A 20,933-nucleotide genomic window follows, 5' to 3' on the forward strand; every position below is an offset into this window, starting at 1 on the left:
ATCGATTCAGTTTGTTAATTAAAAGATTTAAAAAACATTAAGTAAAGAATTAAAAATATTTTATTCATTTATGCGAGAAAACTCCTTCATTTTTTTGTGGATTTTTAAATCAATTATGAGACTTTTGAGTGGGTGATACGTCTCAAACGTATCTATAATTTCTTATGTTCCATGCTACTTTTATGATGATACTCACATGTTTTATACACATTATATGTCATTATTATGCATTTTCCGGCACTAACCTATTGACGAGATGCCGAAGAGCCGACTTCGTTTTCTGCTGTTTTTGGTTTCGAGAAATCCTACAAAGGAAATATTCTCGGAATTGGACGAAATCAACGCCCAGGGTCTTATTTTTCCATGAAGCTTCCAGAAGACCGAAAGGATCACGAAGTGGGGCGACGAGGCGCCGCCACACTAGGGCCGCGCGGCCCAAGGGGGGCCCGCGCAGCCCTAGCGTGTGGGCCCCTCGTGACGCCCCCGACTCTACCCTTCCGCCTACTTAAAGCTTTCGTCGCGAAAACCCCAGTACCGAGAGCCACAATACGGAAAACCTTCCAGAGACGCCGCCGCCGCCAATCCCATCTCGGGGGATTCAGGAGATCGCCTCCGGCACCCTGCCGGAGAGGGGAATCATCTCCCGGAGGACTCTCCATCACCATGATCGCCTCCGGATTGATGTGTGAGTAGTTCACCCATGGACTATGGGTCCATAGCAGTAGCTAGATGGTTGTCTTCTCCTCATTGTGCTATCATGTTAGATCTTGTGAGCTGCCTATCATGATCAAGATCATCTATTTGTAATGCTACATGTTGTGTTTGTTGGGATCCGATGAATATTGAATACTATGTCAAGTTGATTATCAATCTATCATATATGTTGTTTATGTTCTTGCATGCTCTCCGTTGCTAGTAGAGGCTCCGGCCAAGTTGATACTTGTGACTCCAAGAGGGAGTATTTATGCTCGATAGTGGGTTCATGCCTCCATTGAATCCGGGATGACGAGAAAGTTCTAAGGTTGTGGATGTGCTGTTGCCACTAGGGATAAAACATCGATGCTTTGTCTAAGGATATTTGTGTTGATTACATTACGCACCATACTTAATGCAATTGTCTGTTGTTTGCAACTTAATACTGGAAGGGGTTCAGATGATAACCTGAAGGTGGACTTTTTAGGCATACATGCATATAGCGGTCTATGTACTTTGTCGTAATGCCCTGATTAAATCTCATAGTACTCATCATGATATATGTATGTGCATTGTTATGCCTTTTTATTTGTCAATTGCCCAACTGTAATTTGTTCACCCAACATGCATTTATCTTATGGGAGAGACACCACTAGTGAACTGTGGACCCCGATCCATTCTTTACATCTGAAATACAATCTACTGCAAACTCTGTTCTTTACTGTTCTTCGCAAACAAACATCATCATCCACACTATACATCTAATCCTTTGTTTACAGCAAGCCGAGTGAGATTGACAACCTCACTGTTACGTTGGGGCAAAGTACTTTGATTGTGTTGTGTAGGTTCCACGTTGGCGCCGGAATCCCTGGTGTTGCGCCGCACTACACTCCGCCACCAACAACCTTCACGTGTTCCTTGACTCCTACTGGTTCGATAACCTTGGTTTCTTACTGAGGAAAAACTTGCTTTATGTGATCTTGGTGCAAGTATTTCTGTTATGCCTAAGAAAATCTATGATATGCTTGACTTGCCACCATTGAAAAACTATTATTTGGATGTTAATCTTGCTGATAATGCTATAAAGAAACCTTTGGGGAGGATTGATAGTGTTCGCATTATGGTTAACAATAACCTTGTCCCTGTTGATTTTGTTGTCTTGGATATTGAATGCAATGCATCTTGTCCCATTATATTGGGAAGACCTTTTCTTCGAACTGTTGGTGCTACCATTGATATGAAAGAAGGTAATATTAAATATCATTTTCCTCTTAAGAAAGGTATGGAACACTTCCCTAGAAAGAGAATGAAGTTACCTTATGATTCTATTATTAGAACAAATTATGATGTCAATGCTTCATCTCTTGATAATACTTGATTCACACTTTCTGCGCCTAGCTGAAAGGCGTTAAAGAAAAGCGCTTATGGGAGACAACCCATTATTTTACTTCTTCACTTTGTTTTATATTTGAGTCTTGGACGTTGTTACTACTGTAGCAACCTCTCCTTATCTTTATTTTATTGCATTGTTGTGCCAAGTAAAGTCTTTGATAGTAAAGTCAATACTAGATTTGGATTACTGCGCAGGAACAGATTTCTTGCTGTCACGAAATTGAGCCGCCCCTGCTGTAGAAAATTTAGAAAAATCTGCCAATTTACGTGCGTGATCCTCAGATATGTACGCAACTTTCATTCAATTTGGGCATTTTCATCTGAGCAAGTCCAGTGCCTCTAAAAAATTCATATTTACGGACTGTTCTGTTTTGACAGATTCTGCCTTTTATTTCGCATTGCCTGTTTTGCTATGTTTGATGGATTTCTTTGTTTCATTAACTTTCAGTAGGTTTGTGCAATGTCCAGAAGTGTTAAGAATGATTATGTCACCTCTGAATATATGAATTTTCAATTATGCACTAACCCCCTAATGAGATTGTTTTGAGTTTGGTGTGGAGGAAGTTTTCAAGTGTCAAGAGAGGAGGATGATACAATATGATCAAGAAGAGTGAAAAGTCTAAGCTTGGGGATGCCCCCGTGGTTCATCCCTGCATATTTTAAGAAGACTCAAGCATCTAAGCTTGGGGATGCCCAAGGCATCCCTTCTTCATCTACAACTTATCAGGTCACCTCTAGTGAAACTATATTTTTATTCCGTCACATCTTATGTGCTTTACTTGGAGCGTCTGTTTGTTTTTATTTTTGTTTTTGTTTGAATAAAATCGGATCCTAGCATTCCTTGTTTGGGAGAGAGACACGCTCCGCTGTTTCGTATGAACACATATGTTCTTAGCTTTATTCTTAATGTTCATGGCGAAGGTTGAAACTGCTTCGTTAATTGTTATATGGTTGGAAACAGAAAATGCTGCATGTGGTAATTGGTATAATGTCTTGAATAATTTGATACTTAGCAATTGTTGTGCTCATATAGATCATGTTTAAGCTCTTGCATCATGTACTTTGTACCTATTAATGAAGAACTACATAGAGCTTGTTAAAATTTGGTTTGCATGATTAGTCTCTAGAGTCTAGATATTTTCTGGTTAAGGTGTTTGAACAACAAGGGAGACGATGTAAAGTATTATAATACTTACAATATGTTCATATGTAAGCTTTGCTGCACCGTTTTATACTTGAGTTTGCTTCAAACAACCTTGCTAGCCTAGCCTTGTATTGAGAGGAATTCTTCTCGTGCATCCAAATCCTTGAGCCAAAACTATGCCATTTGTGTCCACCATACCTACCTACTACATGGTATTTCTCTGCCATTCCAAAGTACATTACTTGAGTGCTACCTTTAAAAATTCTATTTTTTGTCTTTGCAATATATAGCTCATGGAAAAATAGCCTTAAAAACTATTGTGGTGAAGAATATGTAGCTATGTATCTTATTTCTTAATAAGTTGCTTGTTGAGCGGTAACCATGTTTCTGGGGACGCCATCAACTATTACACCTTTGTTGAATATCATGTGAGTTGCTATGCATGTTCGTCTTGTCTGAAGTAAGGGCGATTTTCATGATCAAATGATTTGAGTATGCATATTGTTAGAGAAGAACATTGGGCCGCTAACTAAAGCCATGATTCATGGTGGAAGTTTCAGTTTGGACATTAATCCTCAATCTCTTATGAGAATATTATCTGTTGTTGAATGATTATGCATTAAAGAGGAGTCCATTATCTGTTGTCTATGTTGTCCCGGTATGGATGTCTAAGTTGAGAATAATCAAAAGCGAGAAATCCAATGCGAGCTTTCTCCTTAGACCTTTGTACAGGCGGCATAGAGGTACCCCTTTGTGACACTTGGTTGAAACATATGCTATGCAATGATAATCCATGTTAATCCAAGCTAATTAGGACAAGGTGCAAGCACTATTGGTATACTATGCATGAGGCTTGCAACTTATAGTATGTCTTATACATAACACATATGATTTATTACTACCGTTGACAAAATTGTTTCTATGTTTTCAAAATGAAAAGCTCTAGCACAAATATAGTAATCCATGCTTCCCTCTGCGAAGGGCCTATCTTCTACTTTATTGTTGAGTCAGTTTACCTATTCTTTCTATCTCAAAAGCAAACACTTGTGTGAACTGTGTGCATTGATTCCTACATGTTTACCTATTGCACTTGTTATATTACTTTGTGTTGACAATTATCCATGAGATATACATGTTGAAGTTGAAAGCAACTGCTGAAACTTATATCTTCCTTTGTGTTGTTTCAAAGCTTTCTACTAAGAATTTATTGCTTTATGAGTAACTCTTATGCAAGTCTTATTGATGCTTGTCTTGAAAGTATTATTCATGAAAAGTCTTTGCTATATGATTCATTTGTTTACTCATTGTCTTCACCATTGCTTCGAATCGCTGCATTCATCTCATATGCTTTACAATAGTATTGATCAAGATTATGATAGCATGTCACTTCAGAAATTATCCTTGTTATCGTTTACCTACTCGAGGGCGAGTAGGAACTAAGCTTGGGGATGCTTGATACGTCTCAAACGTATCTATAATTTCTTATGTTCCATGCTACTTTTATGATGATACTCACATGTTTTATACATATTATATGTCATTATTATGCATTTTCCGGCACTAACCTATTGACGAGATGCCGAAGAGCCAGTTGCTATTTTCTGCTGTTTTTGGTTTCAGAAATCCTACAAAGGAAATATTCTCGGAATTGGACGAAAGCCCAGGGTCTTATTTTTCCACGAAGCTTCCAGAAGACCGAAAGGATCACGAAGTGGGGCGAGAGGCGCCGCCACACTAGGGCCGCGCGGCCCAAGGGGGGCCCGCGCCACCCTAGCGTGTGGGCCCCTCGTGACGCCCCCGACTCTACCCTTCCGCCTACTTAAAGCTTTCGTCGCGAAAACCCCAGTACCGAGAGCTACGATACGGAAAACCTTCCAGAGACGCCTCCGCCGCCAATCCCATCTCGGGGGATTCAGGAGATCGCCTCCGGCACCCTGCCGGAGAGGGGATCATCTCCCGGAGGACTCTTCATCACCATGATCGCCTCCGGATTGATGTGTGAGTAGTTCACCCCCGGACGATGGGTCCATAGCGGTAGCTAGATGGTTGTCTTCTCCTCATTGTGCTATCATGTTAGATCTTGTGAGCTGCCTATCATGATCAAGATCATCTATTTGTAATGCTACATGTTGTGTTTGTTGGGATCCGATGAAAATTGAATACTATGTCAAGTTGATTATCAATCTATCATATATGTTGTTTATGTTCTTGCATGCTCTCCGTTGCTAGTAGAGGCTCCGGCCAAGTTGATACTTGTGACTCCAAGAGGGAGTATTTATGCTCGATAGTGGGTTCATGCCTCCATTGAATCCGGGACGATGACGGAAAGTTCTAAGGTTGTGGATGTCGTTGTTGCCACTAGGGATAAAACATCGATGCTTTGTCTAAGGATATTTGTGTTGATTACATTACGCACCATACTTAATGCAATTGTCTGTTGTTTGCAACTTAATACTGGAAGGGGTTCGGATGATAACCTGAAGGTGGACTTTTTAGGCATAGATGCATGCTGGATAGCGGTCTATGTACTTTGTCGTAATGCCCTGATTAAATCTCATAGTACTCATCATGATATTTGTATGTGAATTGTTATGCCTTCTTTATTTGTCAATTGCCCAACTGTACTTTGTTCACCCAACATGCATTTATCTTATGGGAGAGACACCACTAGTGAACTATGGACCCCGGTCCATTCTTTACATCTGAAATACAATCTACTGCAAACTTTGTTCTTTACTGTTCTTCGCAAACAAACATCATCATCCACACTATACATCTAATCCTTTGTTTACAGCAAGCCGGTGAGATTGACAACCTCACTGTTACGTTGGGGCAAAGTACTTTAATTGTGTTGTGCAGGTTCCACGTTGGCGCTGGAATCCCTGGTGTGCGCCGCACTACACTCCGCCACCAACAACCTTCACGTGTTCCTTGACTCCTACTGGTTCGATAACCTTGGTTTCTTACTGAGGGAAAACTTGCTGTTGTACGCATAATACCTTCCTCTTGAGGTTCCCAATGAACTTGTGCTTACACGCCATCAGTGGGTGTGAGTGAAGTGTCCACCAAATGATGATGCAACAGGTGGGGCACCTCTTATGGCCAGCGCCCCCCCTTGGGCTGCTGCCCTCCCCTCCTCCTATATAATATGGGAGGATCTCATCTTCCATGGTTGGTCATCTCTTGACCCTTTGGTTGGTCCCTTCTCCATCTTCCCGCTGATCCACCATTCGAGCTATGGATTAGGCGAAGCCCTGCTCAAATTGTTTTTCCACCAACATCACCGCGCCAGAGTGTTGTTGGAGTATCCCGGTGGATCTTCTAATTCCTCTGCCCCGCTGGAACGAGGGATCGGAGGTCGTCATCGAGCCGTACGTATGACTGAGTACGGAAGTGCTGCCCATTTGTAGCGCTTGTATTCTTCACGATCTTGAGATCGGCAAGTGATCCCCTAAATCAACCACGAGAACCTTTCTCGCTAACACTTTGTATCTTCAAGGGTGAGTTAGTCTCAATCACGGTTATCCGTTACTTGCATCTCCTAGATATGATAGTGGTGTGTTTGTGGTTGCAACCGTAGATTTTTTTTTTTGTTTTTCTATGCAACGAACCCATCAGGTACGTCACGGAAATCATCTTTGTTACAACACTACTCTTATATAGATCTAGGAAATCAGGATATGATAGTTAGATTTTTTTTATTTTTCTGAGAAACCCTACATTAGCATCCAAAATAATAAAAATTGGGGTGTTACAGTTTTGTATATACAATATTAATGGATAGATATTTTCTTCTAAAGATTATTTTATGCTCATGTTATTTTTATGAATGATGAAGCTTATTGATTTTGTGCTGATCCTGAAATCATCAATTGTTGACTAAAAAATATATGGGAAGGAGAATATATCTCTTTGATTCAAAGGATCCTAGGAATTATGAAGGATTGGAATCATTTGAAAAATTTCTAGCTTTAGTTGTTTGATCAGTAGGACTAGATATTGTCTTACATTGGTTGTTTGCAATACATTTTATTGGAAAATATTCATCCACTAAATTTTTTGGACAAACAATACTTGTTTTTCTTGTAGCGCAATCAAATAAAATTCTTTGCAAACACAATTGAATATAATTGGAATATGCATATGCCATTGCGTCCCTAGATTTTTCATATTCCTTAATTTTGGTATCCTGCTGCTCAAAGATTCCAATGTTCTTTTTGGCCAGTGTGTACATAGAGAAAATTTAACAGCAAAAAAATTATTGAGCAAATTCATATGGAAGATAGATGGTAAAATAAAAGGAAATCATATATCTGTGCATATTTCGGAAAAAGTACCATACTAATTTAGTGCCTAAATCCCTAAGTCAGCAGTGCACCACGGTTCGTAATTTTCCATCATATATAGCCTCATATTTACAATAGATAATACTCCCTCCGTCCACTTAATATTGTTTAGAGGGATTAGTATTTTTTGTTATAAATATGCTTCCGAGAAGTGTGATCGTCGACACTTATTATTCTCATCAGGCGCTTATGCACGTTTTCTCACCAATACGGGAACAATTCAAGGTCGTCGGCACAGGCCATTTTGGCCATCGGCACGGCCCCGCAGGCACAGTCATTGCCATCGGCACAACTCCCGGATGGGCCCGACGGAGGCCTAAGGACCATTAGCCCGTGGAAGGTCCGGTGCCGATGGCAATGCCGTCGGCACATGTGCATCATTTTTTATTTGTTTATTCAAAAAAAATCGAGGCAATTTTTTAAATTGTTTGACAATTTAATCTCTAAACATGCTTAATATTAGGTCGAGTTACTTATTATTAATCAAACATCTTAGTCGGTCACCCATCCTCGAATTGCTTCCATCCCAACACGCTTAATTTCTTCATTTCTTTCGGGTGAGGAGTTATTCGTTGTTGACAATAGTACCCTATCAATCCTATTAACCCTTGGGCCATGACATCCCACTTCTTTATTATTTGAATTCCAAACAATTATTTAACTAAATAGCAAGGAATAAGTAATGAGAAATCTTGAAACAATAAAATAAAATAAAAAATTCATCAAAACCTAAAACCTGAAAAACTATGTTTTCTTTTTTGATTTTGCGGATTCTAAAAAAACAGTAAACAACTGTAGATTCTTCAATTTTTTTATTTTTTGATTTTCATATAAAAATATTTTTATCGAAGGTCGTATGCAATCAGATATCCCGTTTTACCGAAACATGACACCATTTTGCATAATATATCACAATTCATGTTTGTTAATTTTCCTAACAACTAGACCACATAATACATGGTCATCTCAAAGGAAAATTCATGGTTAATTTTTCTAACATTGTCTTATATTTGTTTGAAAACTGAAAAGGCGATTCCTAGGGGGTGCGTGGAGAAAAAAAGCCTCAGGGCTACCGCCGGCATAGGGCTAGAGAGAAAAAAGAAAAAAAAAATGTGCCGAGCGGAGACCCCTGAGCCGATGGCCTTTTTTGTGCTGGAAGTTGCCGTCAGCACAAGTTACCCTTTTTCCGTTCGAACACTGTGTCAACGGCCCGTGGTGCACCAAATATTGATTCTGTACATGATCAAGTACAACCAAGCCTCATGTTGTTATATTCTCGATCTACCTCAAAAAAACCAAAACCTTTGCACGACGGTGCAAGGTCTCTCACGACACAGATCAGTTTGAATAAACTTTCATTTATCCAACCTACTCCACTATTTTAATACGCCATCGTTAGTTCTGCTCCAAGGATGTCCTGTCACGGCACTAAACAAGAACCTAAACCATAAACTATCACCGTGCGACAAGATTAACTTAGTATTGATCGAAGCGTGGCCAATAGTGGGTCGACACCTAGAGGCCACCTTGCCCATTTCCTCGAACCAGCGAAACTTATCTTCCAAGGGAGTACAATGTGCACAGGAGTATCTTTCTGGACTAATGCTCCATGTGAGTGACATGATGCTTAAATCTCTCCATCAGCAACACACCAAAAGAGGAAAGCCTACATGAAGACGACGGGTAAGGCAACCTGTTTCCGGCCTCTCTCGGTACTCTAGAAAATGTGCTACTGTAGGAAAAATTGTAGTAACTGCCAGACAACGAGTGGGCAGGTCATGGTTCTGCTTTTTTTTAGATGCATGTGTAGGTCATGGTTCTGTTGAGTCATAATTGAGAACAACAATTGCAAGGATTCGAGAAAGGGATGCGATGCATGTGTAGTGAGGTTGGTGCAGATCGGCCAGACCAATTTATACGCAGGACCAGTCTACCATGATTAGATCACTATGTGATCTCTCCCATCCACCAACATGATATTTCAACAAAGTTCAATCAAAATTTGGAAGTTATGATTAGTACCTATTTTTAAGAATAATTGGTTGAAATTTGCTGATTCCAAGCGTGTAGATTTTTTATGAATAGGATTTTTCAGTTATACTCTAGCTTTTACATATATGATGCATTTCAATTTTTACTTGAGGTGATTGATTCATATATTTTATGTTTTCTATTTTCTATTTTCAACTTCACATATTCAAAAAAAATCTACATAAGTACTTAATTTATTCCACCGCAATACATTGCTTCTTAAGATGTCACATGTAATTTTTTTGTACAAAAATACTTAATTTATTTCATCGCAATACATTGCTTACTAAGATGTTATAGAGTTTGTTTGATCAATAGGGCTGCAAAATTTAGATTTTCTATGACCACGTTGTGTTCAATTCAAAAGGGTTTTTTCAGATGAATTCGAAAAGATTTTATTTAAACTAATACTAGAGGATTTCATATGAGTATAAATTATGATTAATGTGTATATTTACTGAGTTATCCCCATAATGTCAGTGCGAGCATGGTAAAAATATATATAACTTTGACCTGAGAAAATTGTTAGCCTAAAATAACCTCTTCTAGAAAACAATTTCGGATATGACCTTATGCTCAACGAAATACATTGAGGCAATGAGGCATTGAGTATTTGAGTTTGCAATGTTCAGCAGTGTGAGAAGGCTTCGTGTCGGTTCAACACCATGGACTGGCTATAGCGTTGAGCACAAATATAAATGGATCAGCTACAAAATTTAAATTATCTTGTTGTATATCTAGCTTGTAACAGAATAAATTCTTCCAGCAGTAGGATTGAGCCAATTTTTGTACTCCCTCCGATTTATATTACTTAATATTAATGTAGATGTAGCTAGACATATTTTAATTCTAGATATATCTATTTTAGTGACAAGTAATATGGATCGAAGCAAGTTCATAATTTATTTCTTGCGGTAAAAGAGCAAGAAACACGCGTTTTCTCCCACTTGCACACAATAGACTGCACACTGATGTTTCAGTTTTAACCACTCACATGCTTGTGTGCAAGAGAAGGACGACTAAGCAATTGCAAGGTCGTGTCGGCAGATTTTCCACTCTCACTGGGATGTTATATCTGACAAATAGAAAGTTCATCAGGGTTGTCTGTCATGACGCATATGTAACTATGATCGTCTTTGTTAAGATCTTTTTTTATATATAAATAACCATTTGGCTGCATGCATCACTCGATAGAAAAAAATACACTTCTGCCTTTTCGGAAATATGACAATCTTCATTGTTTTACGGTCAAATATAAAATGATATCAGCACTACACTTACCATACAACCCTCGGTAATCAAGCATAGGGTTGGGTGGTTGTACCCCCAGCCCACCAGAGTTCAAACCCCAAATTTAACATCTGTGTGCCTCATAAAGGTGGAATATTCATCAGTGGGAAGCGACGTTCCTGTCAACAGCAAGACGCCTGTGGTGACTTCGTCAATTTCAAGATTCAATCCACCGGTTCAGTCTTTCGGAAGTGCTCATAAGGGTAGGGTGTGCGTTCATAGGAGTGAGTGTATGCGCGTGTATGTGAGCATCTGCGTTTGTACTGTGTTTGTAAAACAAAGCATAGCATTATAAAATTTATATAGCATTAAAGCATGGTGAAGTTATACAATAAAACTAGAGTATAGTCTGGAAATCTCGTTAAGAACTCTTTTGTGTAAACTGGACGCTCAGTTTACTAACGTGAAATGTTGTGTATTTGAAGGCTAAAAATAAGTGATGTGGAAAATTGGATGGCTAAAATGACATGGATGATCTGCATTAGAGATGACTATCCTTCGTGAACATTAGCGAGATGACATGGACAATTGATTGGCTAAATGAATGGATGAGATGTGAATACCTTGAATGTTGACATAAATGGCTGTCATTAATAAATGTTAGTGGCGTTTTGCTTTGTAAAAGATATATATAGATAACTCAATATGCATTAATAAATGTTAGTGGAGTTTTGCTTTGTAAAAGATATATATAGATAACTCAATATCCATTCTTTTCCATAAACAAATTGAGTTATATGCCACATGAAGTATATCACTGGATAATCGAATATAAATAGTTTTGAGTGATATATTTTTGTTACATTTTATACACAATGTGTCAGATAAATTAATAATCATAGTTTTTAGAAATATGGGCTTGGCCATGTAAATTTGCGTTGTGACTATTTCTTACTTTTTTTTTGCGTTTGTCCATCTTCAGACCTAGAGGATGATATGCTGTTCAATTCCATTACAAGAAAATGTTTTGCTAATTTTGTGGCACGTTTAATATTTTAATGGTTAAGTCAATGTTTTAGGTTGTACCATGTGTTGGTATTGAGGTTCACACATCACAGTATGCGAGCAAAGCATTAGCACCATTGACTTAAACATAGAAAAAATCCAAGGCCTCTTTGATTCAAAGGATTTACAAAGTACTTTTAGAGGACCCAAATTCTTAGGAATATTTTCTACAATGGTTGTCTCATATATGGGATTTATTCTCGTAGAATATTTGCACAAGATTTCATAGGAAATCTAGCATCTACTCAAAGATCTTTTTTAGAATTCATTGTCATGGAGTCAAACAAACTTCTAAAAAAATCTTGTAGAGTTGAAATGGACATAACATTGCAATTCTAAACCTTTTCTATTACTATATTTTTAGATTTCTATTAATCAAAGGGGCAATCAATTGACTTAGACATATGCAAACCAACAATTTATCTTTCTTACCTTCATGCTCCCACAAGGCATAGATGCAAGTTCTATGTAGACACTTGTACATGCCTTACCCGGTAGCAAGAAATTTATGTCTCATCAAACATAAACTGACTTAGAGCGACTTAGAGCATCTCTACGGTCGTCCCCAATAGCCCCCACCCCCACCCCAAATCTTACCATTGAGCCCCTAGCAGTGCACCCCAAATATCTTGGCAGCCTAAAAAACTGCCCAACACCGCATTGTCTGTTTTCAACCAGGGGGTATCGGACACACACATGCAACGACTTCCATGTAGGACGCACACACCGAACTTGGCCGACCCGGAGGAGTATACCAGTTACGGTGACTATTTTAACCAAGGGAACCCCATTGCTCTCGGTCTTTCACATAGTTCCTCGTCTTCTCCGCACCCTAGTTCAACAATGAGGGCACCATCGCGATCATGTTTATCCTCACTTGAATCGGTAATAACAACCTCCTTGACCCCATGTCTCCTCCCCGATTGGGGACGTCCATGCCCGATGTCGCACCCAAGGCATCGACCTCATCGACGACGCCTACACTACATTGACTCATCAATGCCACTACGGACCCCCAAAGTGAAGGCTTGGTTTGAGCAAACTCATAAACACATGTTAGAGTATATTCATCATAGTTAATTTCTATAGATATGTTAGGTTTATTGTGGACAAAATTGGCAGCCGACCATCATTTGGATGGCTGAAACTTTAATTTTTTTTTTGTGTTGCAATCATGTGTATTTTATTTTCTATCCAATAAATAGCAAACACAATAGCCATCATTTGAAAAATAGTTAAAATGCTAACAAAATTGGTCAAAATTAATAGGACTGGTCAGTTGGAGGGTGCCGCTAGGGAAGTCGGTACCGTTGCACAAACAATCCAGACACCCGCCAAAAGGCCTTTGTTTGCGTGCCGAACACTACTTGAGTGGTGTCGATGGAGACATGCTCTTAGGGATTCTCCAACACGGCGACCCATTTGGGCATCATGTGTTCGTTTGTGTCCGTGTGGAAACAGGGCAAGGACACCCAACGCAGTGTCCCATTTCGCATGTGATGGGTGTAGAGTGTATACGCTTAGGTTGAGCTTCAAGTGCATTGTCTGTAGATATGGAAGACGTGTTTTCCCCACGAGGATGACTCGAGCATAATATCGAACTCTCGAGGAACTGTGTGTTAAGGGTTTATTTTCTTATCCTCTTCTTATAAGACCTACAAAACAAAGCAAAATGTTTTGTGTCGTCAACCTCACCAAGTGGTTGTCAAGCACAAGGTGTGAGCAAAAATGTGAAAAGATAATAAATGCAAATGAGAAATAAATATGCAATGATATGAATGGTAATGCAACGGTGATAGAAAACAGTGTGGTGTGTGGAACTAGTGGGATAGATATCTCTACTTGCAGAGCTCCAGAAAACAACTTGATATACAAATGATGGTAAATAAATATGCAAGGATGATGGAAATAATAATGGATGTTATTTTGGGGTTTTATACCGTGAATGCAAAAAATAAAAGTGTTTTTGTATTTTCGGATTTTTAAATGGTTGGAAATAAAAAAGTGTGTATAAAGTGTTGGAAAGGTGTTTCTTATGATTAAAAATGGACCGTGGTTCATAGTTTCACAAATGCACTCCCTCTTTTATAAAGTGGTAGATAATGGAACACTGGAATTGACATATATGATTGTAACATAAAGGTTTCATGACAAGTTACTAGTTATATGGCCATCACGTCCTAACATAGAGATCTTTTATTTATTAATCTCTCTTATACTCCAACAAGATGCGAACTAAATCATAAAATCCTAGTAATTAAGATAAATCATAGTATAGCATTAAGTTCTATGACATGAAGTTAAAATAAGAACATGCTAGATCTAGTCATGGAGAAGCGGCAAGGTCACCCCACATCCCTGGTAGCATGGTATTCTATTTATCCCTAGTGAGGTAAAAAAGTAAGGTAAACACCCAAGTGGATCATGGAATTTCTGTCACTTTCACCGCACTAGCCACTTCCCGTTACTCCATCTAATGCATATGTTCCCCCTCACACGCTGATGAGGACATCTCTATGATAGATACAACCAATACTCCTACAACCACATCTCAGGTACATTCGTTACTAGGAATCCTTCCTGATATATATGAGAATATGATGCTGCCTAAATCAAATGTATTTATATTATTTAGGAATGGATCTAGCATGGACGCCAAGCATTGGATTAGGAACGTGCATGAAGATGGCAGCAGACCTGCAAGGATTCAGGATGGCGTTGCAAGCGAGAATTTCAGAACATTGAAGCCACCATAATGAAGCAACGATGCTTGGATGAATTATACAAGTTACTCCATCATAAAATTCGTCCAAAGAGTTATTTTTGGTGCTGCGTCACCTTATTTAATGGGCCAGGCCCATGTATTTTCGGATTAGGTATTTTAGGGTATTTTAAGAGGCCATATAAGTGGAGGAAGGCCCATTTAGGGGTGTTTTTGGCCAACCCTAGCTGGTTGGACGAAAATCCCTTCACTTCCCCCATATATATCCCTCTGTAGCCATCATTAGAACTTGGATTTTGATTAGATTAAAAGTTAGCCATCGCTGCAACTCTCGTGTACTTCTTTTGAGGCCAACGCCCAGAACAAGACCGACTATTCGGAATCCCACCTTTTCAATAAAGCTTTCATCTATATTCGCAATATTCTGATTGCATCTTTAGTTCTTACTTGTTCTCGATTTCAGGTAGGAATTAAGACCCTCGCTGGTCAGGCTGATCGTGCATCCGCAAGATCAGTAACTCCCGGAGATTGTCCTAGCGATTGCATTGGCGCACAAGCTTTGCACGTGTAGTCGGATCGTCAAGCACGAACTCCACCAACAAATCGATTTATCCCCATCTCATCGAAAGATCGGACACCTTTGCCCCATCACACGCCCTCATACACAAGTTTGATCTGAACAAGTAAACAAGCACGGGGTACATAATATGCATCTACTTTCATAACAGAAACAAAACTATTGCAACCTCAAACATATATTAACTCATAAAAAGATCCACCACAAAGGTATTACATAGATGACCTTAATCATGTTCAGCAGCTCATACGGTGCTAATTAGTGAAGCTCAGAGAGAGGAGAGATACATAAGTTACTTCCACAAAATCATAGTCCAGGGGTGGACTACTCCCTCTTCATCATGGTGACGATGGTGGAGTCGTTGGAGGAGGTGGAGACCATGCCGACAGCGCCCCGCTGGAGTTTTCCCCCTCCAATCTGCAGCTCCAGTTCTCTGTTTTCGTGTTTCCGTGTTTTAGCGGCGCTCCCTTCCGAAAGGTACTGGGGGAGTATTTTTATAGACAATCTTAGATCAAGAAGGAGGCACGGAGATGAAAATAGACGGCATCGGAGGCTCGAGGGCTAGGATGGGGCACCCCACACGGCCAAGGAATCTGGCCGCGTGGGCTTACCCCTTTTGGTCCTCAAACTTCCTTTTTTGCGCTTCCTTGGCTCGTACTCCTTCTTCCTTCCAAAAACTGATCCTCGTAAAATCTCAGGTGATTTGGACGTCGTTGGAGTCCGTAAAACATCAAAATATATAAAAAAAGGGTTTTCTAACAGTGCAGGATTAATTCCAGAAAAATAGAGAAACTGTGAAATATCCCCAAAATTAATATAAAACAATGATATAATCCTTATATGATGCAAATATGATTAAAATATAAGTAATACAACGTAAAGTTCATGTATGCATTTTACATGCATCAGCATGGTGTACATTTTTTCTGTCCGCCAGGATAAATTTCTAGCCTAAATTTAGGATGGGTTTGCATTCTCCTGGCAGATGGCATAACATTTGCGGTACCTCGCACGTCCTTCTTGGGCCCGCCCGTTAGCCTCTCACCTACTGCACTTGCTTCATTTTGAATGCCAGTCGTCGGGGTGGTTCCTAGACATTCCGTCCCCACCTCCCAACAAAAGCCATCGGTGAGTCTATCCACCTCCCCATCGGCTCTTGACGAGAATGCAATGAAATGATGGCCTGTGAAGAAGGACCCCGAGTTTGGCTCATCGCCGTCTGGTTGTCATCGTGGTGTAGCCCAGTTCCTCCTCTCTCTGTCGGGGCAATGCATAACTAGGTGAATTTGTCGGTTGAGGTCTTGTCGCCTATCGTCATCAAGATCAAGTCAGACGACGAAGTTTAGGCCACCAGCGACAAACGCAAACCCTAGATTTAGAGTTTTATTTTAAGGTTTTATCTTTATTTGTATGTCTACTGAGTTTAAATTTATGATGAGTTAAAATTTATGTCTAGTTTGAACCCTATGTATTTTTTTTAATTCTAAATATTAAAATAATGTAATGGGTTGTCACATTGGATGCACCGACGGATAAAAGAAGGACAACCGATATGTGGAGTGTCACCAAATAACCAAATTAAACACATTTGATGTTCGAGTTACTCCATTTTTTTTTACTTTCGTTTGACTATAGTCCACTAGACAGAGACGTAAGGTGGACACTCGTACGAGCACTGTCAGGTAGCAAGCTATCATGTCTTATCAACACATGCATGGACCGCGTGCGCGAGGCGATTAGGAAAGCGCCCGTGTTCTTGCAAACATATACTACAGTGCGAGCAACCCTTGGGTATTAAGTACGGATTTACGGTTCCAAAGTTTTTTTAAGATGCACACTAGAGAGACCCAGGCATTCATGCATACCTATCTACAACCACCTCTAAGAACGTGTGTACCGATCCAATTTTTTTGAACATCTTCGAGAGACTGAGCAACGTATTAATTGATGGTGTTATCAAAAGTATTCGGTTATTGAGAAAATGTCGCCTCTCACTAAAAAATATTTTACCTTTATAAAACACCAAAACGTGAAACCTAGATTCTAATTTTGATGGCTACATATTGGTTCTCTATGGGAGGCAACAAATCCATCTTGTGTCATGAGATAGTCCAATTGTAGGTGTGTGTTTGGTTCACGGAATATATGTTTACAGGATGTGGTATTCCAACCACTTGGCTAAGGATACCAGCAAACACTTAGATTTGAAACCGAGCACCTCGTCATCAGGTGGAGAAGAATGAAAGACATTTCCATTTTCTTGTTTGGTTCTATACGATGAGAGGTGGTTAGTTGTAGCCATTTTTCAGACCTCCATTGCCATACTAATCTCGGCACTCCCCGACGCCAACCGAGATAGAGATGCAAGCCGGGAGGATTATCCCCACCGCCAACCAAGGAATAGAGGGGATAGGGAGGGAAGTACCTTTCGCCACCATTCGGAGTAGTTCTGCCACCGCCTCCTCACGCCACACGTTCATATTTGTCCGCTCCGCCCATGACTCACGAGAGAAGATTGAGAAGAGATGGGAAAAAATATCGGTTGAGGTTTTTCTTTTCTTTCGCGGGCGGTGAGCAAGCAAATCATCGCGAAAAAACATTTTGACGGTGAGGCTAGAGGAGGGAGCCAGAAGTGGTTGGCCTCACATTTTGTTCGACAAGTTGAGCCACCGTTTCAGACGAATGTTAGTGAAATTGGGTTATCTCTACCTCTTTCATCCTCCACACCAAACGATGACAACCACTTTTCAGCGTCTAATACCTCTAAACTAAACACACCCTAAGGACTTCTTTTATCCATAGGATAGAAAAAACATAGGAATAGAGAAATCATAATATTAAGGTGACATGTGTACTTGAATCCTTGGAGTTTTTATGATTGCAGTGAAGAATTTTTTTCATGAGGTATGACCTATTTGTTTTCCTATAAGATTTACACTACTACAAGATGCTTATAGAATTAGTTTTTACAGAATATGTTCCTTTAAATCAACAATCAAACAACTTATATAGTAAGAAATTTTCCTATAAAATTTAAATCTTACACAAATCGTAGAAATCAGAAGGCCTAAAAGATGAATTAAAAGGGGGGGCAAGAGATTTGGCGAAATCTTATCGCGGCGGTGGCCTCGCCTCTCGTGTCGTGTTGAGGGGCCACCGGCCCCCCCGTGGTGGCTTTAATGGCCCTGCTTATCGCTTCGAGGAGATGAACCCCACACGCACGCCTACCTCTCGCCTCCCTCGCCTGGCCTCACCTTCACGGCGGGCGCCGCGCATGCCCGATTTTAGAAAGAGCAGAACTCCACGGTGGGGAGCGCACGCCTGCCATCCAGCCTGTCCGGCCGGCGCGCGCGAGGTAGAAGCCGCTAGCTTGCTCGATTCGATTCGATCTGGCGCGCCGCGCGGACAGCTAGCGCGGCCGCCGATTGCCTCCTCGATCGGCGGCAAGCACCATCCATCCATCCATCCATCCATCATATGGACCGGGTCGTTGCACAGCTCGCTCGCGCGGCGGGGATCGAGAAGAGAAACCCTAACAAGCCGCGGAATGTTCTCCGCTAGCTCGTCGCTGCCACCGCGGGCCCAACACGTGTGTGCCCGCCCGCCCGGCTGCCTACCTCTCCCTCCCTCCGCCTATATAGCCGGCCTCCCAACACTCTACCGTTCCCATCTCCCCCCACCCCACCGATCTCACAAGTCAGTCCGACCCCGGCGCGGTGGTCGCGGCGGCGCGTCGTGTACCTGCGAGCTAGCTAGGCGAAGGACCGGAGTGGGGCGCTGGGCGGTGACAGAAGAGAGTGAGCACACGGCCGGTCGTCACGGCACCGCCCGGGTGTGCCGTCGCGGCCGCGTGCTCACTGCTCTTCCTGTCATCCACACTCTCCCGCTTCCCTCTTCCTCCTTCGCCCAAGCTAGCGAAGCTAGCACGCCGCCGCCTCGCCCACCGCGCCGGCCGGCGCTCTCCGTCCCCCACCACCGCCACCGCACATGACCCCGTCCGTGTCCGTCACCGTGCCTGCTGTCATTCTATGCCGCCGTAGAAGTAGAACAGCCTCGCAATTTCGTGCCTCGGAAAGTTTCCATTTTTGTGGAGACTGGTACGCGGTACGGCGCTGCGCGCGCGTGCGTACGCTTTCCCGCACGGATTCCCTCCCTTTCCGCCTCTCGCTTCGTACGAAGAGGCCTTTTGCTTTCACAGATTCGTTCATCGTTTCCGAGGGGATTCAATTCAACCGTTATCTGCTGCGACCTCCTTGGGAAGATGGAAAGCATTTACTGCGCCGCTGATCGATCCAACCTGCAGGTTCCCAAGAATTTCGGATCTTGAAGAACCAAAGGTAATTCTAGTCACGGCCAAGTGCACGAATATTTATGAATTTCTACCAGATCTACTTCTCTACTTACATGTTTCGACCCTCTTGCTTTCGTCTACCAGGAACCAGTACTCGGAGTTGTTTTGATAACAGATCAACCTACTGATGATAAGGGGAAGGCAGAGGAAATGCACGGATCGCTCAGATCTGTTTACCACTTGGCTCCAGCATGCTCAGAGACCAGGTAAGTGCAGATTTCTTGTGCAGCAGTGCAGCATGCTGTCTCTATGTTCTTCAATTCTCCTACACGTGGCGTTGCTGCTTCTAGTAGTAATTAGCTACCTCCAGACAAGGGTAGGCACTAGCTAGGTCACTGTGGAGTCACTGTTCCATTGGAGACCTCTGTCGTCTTGTACTTATCTTCACATCGAAAGCGGCCGTGCGTGTACTTGTCTTGTCTCTAGAACACTTCCAGTGTGAACACGCTTGCAGCAAGCGTCAGCCGATCAGTTGGTTTAGGAGAGATCTACAAACTACAACTCCTGCTGTTTTACTTCTTGATTAATCAGAATGAAAGCAAAAAAACGTTAGGAGTTCGATTGCATTTGAGAGATAAAATGATACTCTCTTATTTTAATTTTCTCAGATGTAGTAGTCCATCCAGAAATGTTGGTTGTTTTGGCCTTCGATCTTGAATGCAAATGCCTATCTACAATGTAGTATGATCAACATGTTATCCGAAACAGAAAGATGCACCATGTAGAGAAGGTCATGTCACAGTCTAATGACGTTATTTTCACATACTCCAAGGCACATTTTTAGTGCCCCCTAGTTCTTATACCTAATGCATTTTTTGCTTTTTGTATGTTCCTGTTGAATCTCTTGAAAATTTTATCAAGAATGGGGGCTCCCAACTCTAGTCGTGTCTCTGTTTGTCATACTCATATGCTCTAGTTTTCACCTAAACTTTAATCTAAATGCGGCAGTTAGATAGTTTTTTCCATTCACTCCCTTTAATACTCAATAACCCTTCCCAGTCACAGTATATGTTCTTTGGAATTTGACCAGATGAGGAACCTCAGTGCTTGTGCATGTGCTACTGCCACTCGCTTGCACTTGGCATAAGGCAAATGGGATATAAACTAAACAAAATTAATGTGATTGAGCTCCATTGCACATCGAGAAACAACTGCAAACATTGTTCCTTGCATGACATAGAGGTCTATTAATTTGATAGGATCGATATCAATTGTATTATGTATGAATGTGCTAGTATTCTGCAAACTATTAAGTAATTTGGCGCGTTTTTGGTTTAGGAATAGAAAGAAATATTTTGCTTCTACATGTCACGTATGCAGTTCCTGATTTCATGATTATAAATGATTCATCTGTTGGTACCTATGCTTTAACCTTCTGCAAT

General features: G+C 41.1%; 1 long non-coding RNA gene across 1 annotated transcript; it reads left to right on the forward strand.

The window, feature by feature from the left end:
- Positions 1-19,316: 19,316 nt before the first annotated feature.
- On the forward strand, positions 19,317-20,314 carry LOC124687780. The gene is made up of 2 exons (XR_006998301.1): positions 19,317-19,537; positions 19,636-20,314. It is a non-coding gene; the product is annotated as an uncharacterized LOC124687780 (long non-coding RNA).
- The last annotated feature ends 619 nt before the right edge of the window (positions 20,315-20,933 follow it).

This window comes from Lolium rigidum, chromosome 2 (assembly GCF_022539505.1).
Source record: "Lolium rigidum isolate FL_2022 chromosome 2, APGP_CSIRO_Lrig_0.1, whole genome shotgun sequence".
In the NCBI taxonomy this organism is placed as follows: Eukaryota; Viridiplantae; Streptophyta; class Magnoliopsida; order Poales; family Poaceae; genus Lolium; species Lolium rigidum.